The sequence below is a fragment of the Sinocyclocheilus anshuiensis genome, unplaced genomic scaffold (genome assembly GCF_001515605.1).
Source record: "Sinocyclocheilus anshuiensis isolate Anshui unplaced genomic scaffold, SAMN03320099.WGS_v1.1 scaffold726, whole genome shotgun sequence".
Taxonomy (NCBI): Eukaryota; Metazoa; Chordata; class Actinopteri; order Cypriniformes; family Cyprinidae; genus Sinocyclocheilus; species Sinocyclocheilus anshuiensis.
In genome coordinates this window covers 88,687-95,151 of record NW_015542365.1, presented here as the reverse complement: position 1 = coordinate 95,151, position 6,465 = coordinate 88,687, and the positions used below count along the sequence as shown (strand labels likewise).

Genomic DNA, 6,465 nt, shown 5'->3' with positions numbered 1-6,465 from the left:
ATATATATATAGTTTCCTTATTTCCCACATACTGTATATAGAAGATTTTCTTTTTCCTGAAGATGATGGTTAATGTTATTGTATTGGACTAAAAATAAAGCTTTTTATTATAAAGGTGCATAAAATCAATCAATTAAATCAATAAAAGACCAATGCAGCCAATTACCACTCACTGAAATAAAACAAGCTGACAAAAAGACTGAATTTGAGAATAACATAGCAAAATGTGAAATTTACAAGCAGTTTTTAAAAGGCTGGTCATTTTTGACCAAGAACACCAAATTAGACCAGAAAGGATTTTAAGCACAGCACAAGGGATATATGCAGGAATTATAATATTTTGGTGGGTTGTTTTGTGAGTCATCCAAACTTTACATTTAAAAATGTATGCAGTAAACTTGACTCAAATTCTCAAATTTATGAATTTCCCATGTTTCATGTTGAGAAGCAGATTGAAGCAAAGAGAGTACATCAGACACAGCTACACAAAAGCTTTGGTCACATTTATGTGCACCTTTGACTCATCAGAACATTGCGTGTGTGTCCCACCTGTTTAAACACAGGAAATGTGCTGTTGTATTATGTTGACGTCCTTCTGTTTTACTAGAAGGTGGTCTATGCTTTCCAATGCCATTGCTAGTCAACACTTATTCAATTTCAAAACCCTTAACAATCTTGTTGAAAATGAATTGTCACAAAAATATGAATAGGGAAAAAAACACCTATTTAAGTATTTAACCTATATATCATTGTTTAACTATATGAACAAACATACATTTTAAAAATATATATATTTAGTTTTTTTAAAGTATCTTGAAACTCTACAACAATCTATGCAGTGTTTCTGCTCTCAGAGAAGAGATGCATTCTAATCAGTTCCTAAAGCAGTAATGGAGTTATCAATAACATGGATTAATTAAACATAGAAGAATATATTACCTGCAGGACATAACTGAATATTTGACTTATCCACTAATTATCATTTCCTCTGTGTAGAGTCTTCTGCATTAACAATAATGTTCCCCTAGTAAATTAATTAGTGAACAAAGATAAAACACTTGGCATTTAGGTAGGTTTAATCACTTATTACAAAATGATCTGTATAATTTTGCCTTTCTGCGTTTAAATGTGTTTTTTAAAACAAATTAGTGATTTATTAAAGTGTGTGTTTTTTTTTAGCCACTCATCAGTTTATTACGTTATTGGCATTATAATGCACATCGTGAACTACAGTATATAGGACATGGAATTGTTCACTACAGAATTCGGACAACATTAGAAAAAAATTTCTGGCATTTGATGTTGTGCACCGTATAGGTAAAAGGGAGATTATAATACGATATTTACTTGAGTAAATACTGAACTTACTTACAGGTAAGTCATGATTTTTGTACAGTAGTTTGTGTTGTAAGAATTAGGGCTGTCAAAGTGATTAATTGCATCCAAAATAAAAGTTTGTGTTTACAAAATATATTTGTGTGTGTACTGTGTTTATTTATATTAGGGCTGTCAATAATTAAAATTTTTAATTTTCTGTGATTAACTCCATATAGTTGAATGAGTTGTTTGAATGAATGATTGTATGACTTACTCATGAAGACGTGCTGAATTTGATACCGCATAATAGCTGTTATGGGACGACTGAGACGAGAAACGGGCAGATCCATGTGCAAAGCTCTATTCCAAAACATAGTCAAAACAGGCAAGGGTCGGACAATGGTAAACAGGTATTTAGAGGGCAAGACAGAAGAGTAATCCGATAAACAGGCGTAGGTCGATCAACGGCGAACATAATCCAAAGGTTGAGGCAAGCGAGTAATCCATAGATAGATAATAAATCCAAGCGAGGTGCGAACAGAATCCAGATGACAAGACGAGAGAGAAATCCAAGACAGGCAGGTAATCAGGAAACAGGCAATCAGGAAACAAGACGTGACTAGACTAAAGCCCTATTAGGGCGGTAATTGTTTCTCAGGGGGATGTAAGTGATTTTCACCATTTACAGGGGGTAGTCTGTGATTTAATTGCCGTCCAAATCCAGGATGTCGGTGTTTTTCTCTCACCACCCCCGGCCGAATTGCCTACTGTTTTTGACAAACACCAAGGTCGTGTGGTAATTTAATTGCCGTCTGAATCCACATCTCTGAGTTTACGAGAAGAAATCGATTGAAAATTCAGTTTAAACCCTTTTTGAGCACTCCCGAACACTGTAAGGTAACGTTGTACTTCAGTGTAATTTGCATACATATTTATTTCTGAAATGCTGGAAAGTATTTAAAAGGGCAATACTTCATAACTGCTCCACCAGAGCGACTGCACGTCGACAAAAGAAAAGCACATAAACATTCGAAATGGGTCTTTATTATGGCAGCAGCAGGTATGCAATACAGTTTTAAAATGTGTATTATAAACAAATATATAGGATCGAGTAGAATTATATACAACTATAGCGCGTCTATTTTCCTTAAACAGGAGATTTAAACAATTAAATAATAAATAGGATTATATATTATAAAATATGCTTGGAATAATAAGAATACATTTAATTTTATTTACAGCAGACAAGCGATCTCTTATGTAAACAGATGCATATGAAAAATAATGCGATCATCAGCAATAGACAGCATATAAATGAAAACTGCATAATGTTACGGAGTAAAATGTTGATCCAGGAAGTGGTATATGCCTGTGCAAGCTTTGGAGGTATTGATGGAAGCGATTTACTGGATTTATGCTTTATATAATCGGACTGAATATTATCCAGATGTAGTTGCTTTAAGCTAGAATAAAACAGATTTTTTTTTGTTTAAAAGTAGAGCTCTGATCTTTATTTTGATGTATTGCATATTCAAATATTCATACAGCAAAATATACTGGAGGCCATCAAATTTGATTGAAAATCACCAAAATCGCTGGTGGTGGCTGGCAACTTAAAAAAAAAAAGGGTTAGAATAGAAATTGTGCTTCAGTAATTTTGCGTTTAATTTTTTTAACACAGTAAGGATTGTAAAATTAATTGCATCCGTTAACGCGTTAACGTTGACAGCCATAGCATAGACCATTTATCTTGTTTCAGATGTTTATTTTGTCATCATTTTCTATATTCAGTAAAGTAAACCAAAAGATTGAAGGGGGATTCTCAAAAATCTGTATTTTCTGCAAGCTTTTTTCAAGATAAATATAGAGGTCTTTCCAAAAAAGGACTCTAAAAGAGCTCCAAAACTCCAAAAGGAAACTCCAAAAGGACACCAAAGAACCGAATGATACAAGGAGCCCATATAAGCACATATGATAGAAAAAAAAAAAAGTTTTGATTTGAATTGTATAGCATGTGTACAGTGCAACAGCAAATAGCTTTTTTTACATTTTAGAAAAGTCAAGTTGCGATACCGAACAGGAACACATTGTGATGCCAAAAAAACCCTAATCCAACCAACGGCTGACTGCATATATCTACTACAGTACACGGATCCATTCAGTATAACTAAACACAGCAACATACACATGACAAATCGAAACATTATCGTGAATGTGTGTGGAAACAACGTGAATGAAACGGAAATGTCTGTGCCTGTGCATAAATGCAATGTGCGACCAGTGCGTCAAGAGCACTCATACACGCATTATTATAACGGACTCACATGTGCTAACTGTATGACTCCTGTACGCCACCGCAATCGTCTTTACCTTGATTGCAGTCTTCATCCATCAAAACTTTACTAGTGAGACTGGTTATCAAGTCGAGAAACCATAGTTTATGTCTCATCTGGCCATACAGCGGTGGGATGTGTTGACAATCATTCCCTTACTGGATCATTGGACTGAAAACTTTCCCGGAGTTAAGCGGCTTAAAATTATCTAATCGCAAACAGAGAAGCAAAATTGGGTTAAAGGGTTAGAATAGAAATTGTGCTTCAGTAATTTTGCGTTTAATTTTTTTAACACAGTAAGGATTGTAAAATTAATTGCATCCGTTAACGCGTTAACGTTGACAGCCATAATTTATATGTATATATAAATACACACACATACATGTATATATTTAAGATATATAAATTTATATATAAATTCATATCTTAATATATATATATATACACACACACACACGTAAATGTTTCTTAAAAATATACATGTATGTGCTTGTGTTTGTATACATATAAATATATTGTACACAGTACACACACAAATATATTGTGTAAACGAAAACTAATTTTGGATGCGATTAATAGTGATTAATCGATTTGACATCCCTAGAAGAATTAAACATAATGCATCCCAATGAATGTAGAAACTTGCCTTTTTTTTTACTGTTAGTTTACTGTATGCCTCGAAGATGCATATTAAAGGCTCCATGTCATGAATTGTGTTTGTTTGTTGAGCCTAGCTGTGGTTTTGTCTGCTTTCACAGTGTGTTTGCATAGATTCTGTCTATTCTGCTGTAACACCTTCCTGCACAAAGAGGAAAAAGAAAGTGCATAGATGCTTGGCTAGGAGACAAAGTTGTACTTCTTGTTGTTGCCATTTTTCCTCAACATGTTACACAAACTACCAGCATTATAGATTTTCTGTGGACTATATCTTAGCGTTAGTCAAAAGCAATGTGACATGGTTTGACTCGTTTTCCCATGACTCTTCCCATGATTCCTTTCTGCTTTGAGCTACCAGCAATGTTTGAAATTAAAGCTCAGACCTATTAGAGAAAGCCACAGATCCAAAGCTTAACTCTTAAAAATACTGGACAGACACTTTGGGAAATATTGTCTGGGGTTGAAACCGCTATGTGTATATTTTGTGTGCATTTGAGCTCATAACCAATAAAGCAAGTGTACATGAAAAAAAGATTATGTACAGTGGGGAAAATATTTATTTGATTCCCTGCTGCTGATTTTGTAAGTTTGCCCAATTACAAAGAAATGAAGGGTCTGTAATTTTTATGGTAGTTTTATTTGAACGTATAGAGACAAAATACCAACCAAAAAATCCAGAAAAAACACTCACGCTCTTCAAAGACAATCACAGAATATGACAGAGCTCGTGTTTAAAAGCGAAACACACTGGAATGAATAATTAACTGAAAACGCAACACGAGTCTCTGTTCTCTCTGCGATCTCTGATGTAATCAGCCTGGTTTACTTTATATTAGCGCTGTTTTGGACGGATTGTTTGAATGCATTCGCTTACTCATCACTGGACTGAAAACTTTCCCGGAGTTTAGCGGCTTAAATGATCTGATTGCAAACAGAGAAGCAAAATTGGGTTAAAGGGTTAGAATAGAAATTGTGCTTCAGTAATTTTGCGTTTAATTTTTTTAACACAGTAAGGATTGTAAAATTAATTGCATCCGTTAACGCGTTAACGTTGACAGCCATAATTTATATGTATATATAAATACACACACATACATGTATATATTTAAGATATATAAATTTATATATAAATTCATATCTTAATATATATATATATACACACACACACACGTAAATGTTTCTTAAAAATATACATGTATGTGCTTGTGTTTGTATACATATAAATATATTGTACACAGTACACACACAAATATATTGTGTAAACGAAAACTAATTTTGGATGCGATTAATAGTGATTAATCGATTTGACATCCCTAGAAGAATTAAACATAATGCATCCCAATGAATGTAGAAACTTGCCTTTTTTTTTACTGTTAGTTTACTGTATGCCTCGAAGATGCATATTAAAGGCTCCATGTCATGAATTGTGTTTGTTTGTTGAGCCTAGCTGTGGTTTTGTCTGCTTTCACAGTGTGTTTGCATAGATTCTGTCTATTCTGCTGTAACACCTTCCTGCACAAAGAGGAAAAAGAAAGTGCATAGATGCTTGGCTAGGAGACAAAGTTGTACTTCTTGTTGTTGCCATTTTTCCTCAACATGTTACACAAACTACCAGCATTATAGATTTTCTGTGGACTATATCTTAGCGTTAGTCAAAAGCAATGTGACATGGTTTGACTCGTTTTCCCATGACTCTTCCCATGATTCCTTTCTGCTTTGAGCTACCAGCAATGTTTGAAATTAAAGCTCAGACCTATTAGAGAAAGCCACAGATCCAAAGCTTAACTCTTAAAAATACTGGACAGACACTTTGGGAAATATTGTCTGGGGTTGAAACCGCTATGTGTATATTTTGTGTGCATTTGAGCTCATAACCAATAAAGCAAGTGTACATGAAAAAAAGATTATGTACAGTGGGGAAAATATTTATTTGATTCCCTGCTGCTGATTTTGTAAGTTTGCCCAATTACAAAGAAATGAAGGGTCTGTAATTTTTATGGTAGTTTTATTTGAACGTATAGAGACAAAATACCAACCAAAAAATCCAGAAAAAACACATTATATAAAGGTTAGAAATTGATTTGCATTTCAGTGAGTGAAATAAGTATTTGATCCCCAAGCAAAACATGACTTAGTACTTGGTGCAGAAACCCTTGTT

At 33.9% G+C, this 6,465-nt stretch overlaps 1 protein-coding gene across 1 annotated transcript in view; it reads left to right on the top strand.

Annotated features, from left to right (window-relative positions):
* The window catches only part of LOC107692038 (caskin-2-like), a 72,848-nt gene that overhangs the window by 1,505 nt on the left and 64,878 nt on the right, over positions 1-6,465 (top strand). The window lies entirely within an intron of this gene.